Below are 742 nucleotides of genomic sequence, written 5' to 3'. Positions count from 1 at the left end.
GCTTACGTTGCAGCGAGGTTTAGTAGTGGCCTTTGAAGCGGAATACTTGCATGGTGAGAACAACTTAGTGCCATGACCAAACCAGCAAGTGGATTTGAAAATCGAGTTTTGAATAAAATTAGCATCTCAGGTCCCTGCAGGTGGCAGCTTTCAGGACTTTGATGTGAAGAACTGTGCGCAGAGATAGCGCCTTTTCTTTTTAAGATTGTATTCATCAGACAGCTAAGATATAAAGAAGGTTAGAAATGATAAAGGTCACTTGATTTTCCAGATTCCAAACAAGGTGATATTTCTAGATTCTCTTTGTGTCAAAGTTTCTCTCTGCGTTTAGGTTTTAGAGAACATATGATTAAGCTGCTTTAGAGGCAAGTCCTCTGGCTGCTGGGAAATACTCCTGGTCGAACCGTGCATGAGAGGGAAGCCGGCCGTGGGCGTGCTCTTGGGCACGCAGGCCCTGGGAGGCGGCTACACGGCGGACACTCAGGCCATGAAGGCTTGGAACAAAGTCCTCTCCTCCAGGAGTTCACGAATTAAAGAGGAATAGTCAGACAACTGTTAGGCCATCGGGAAAATCGTGACGTATTTTTCTATGCAAAAATGCACCGCGACTCTCCCGACGACCCAAGACGATGTGATACTGTGATGCGTGCCTTGAGGGAAAGCAAAGCGCATTGGGCCAGTGCCCAAGTGCGCAGTGAGAGAGTGTTTCATGACAGACGCTGGAGGAAGCAAGGGAAGGGCT

General features: G+C 47.8%; 1 protein-coding gene across 3 annotated transcripts in view; it reads left to right on the top strand.

The window, feature by feature from the left end:
• LPIN1 (lipin 1) overlaps positions 1 to 742 on the top strand; it is a 111,206-nt gene that overhangs the window by 96,852 nt on the left and 13,612 nt on the right. The window lies entirely within an intron of this gene.

The sequence above is a fragment of the Tupaia chinensis genome, unplaced genomic scaffold, assembly GCF_000334495.1.
Source record: "Tupaia chinensis unplaced genomic scaffold, TupChi_1.0 Scaffold000045_1, whole genome shotgun sequence".
Taxonomy (NCBI): domain Eukaryota; kingdom Metazoa; phylum Chordata; class Mammalia; order Scandentia; family Tupaiidae; genus Tupaia; species Tupaia belangeri.
The sequence above is the reverse complement of the archived record's forward strand: the minus strand, read 5'-3'. Positions and strand labels throughout refer to the sequence as shown.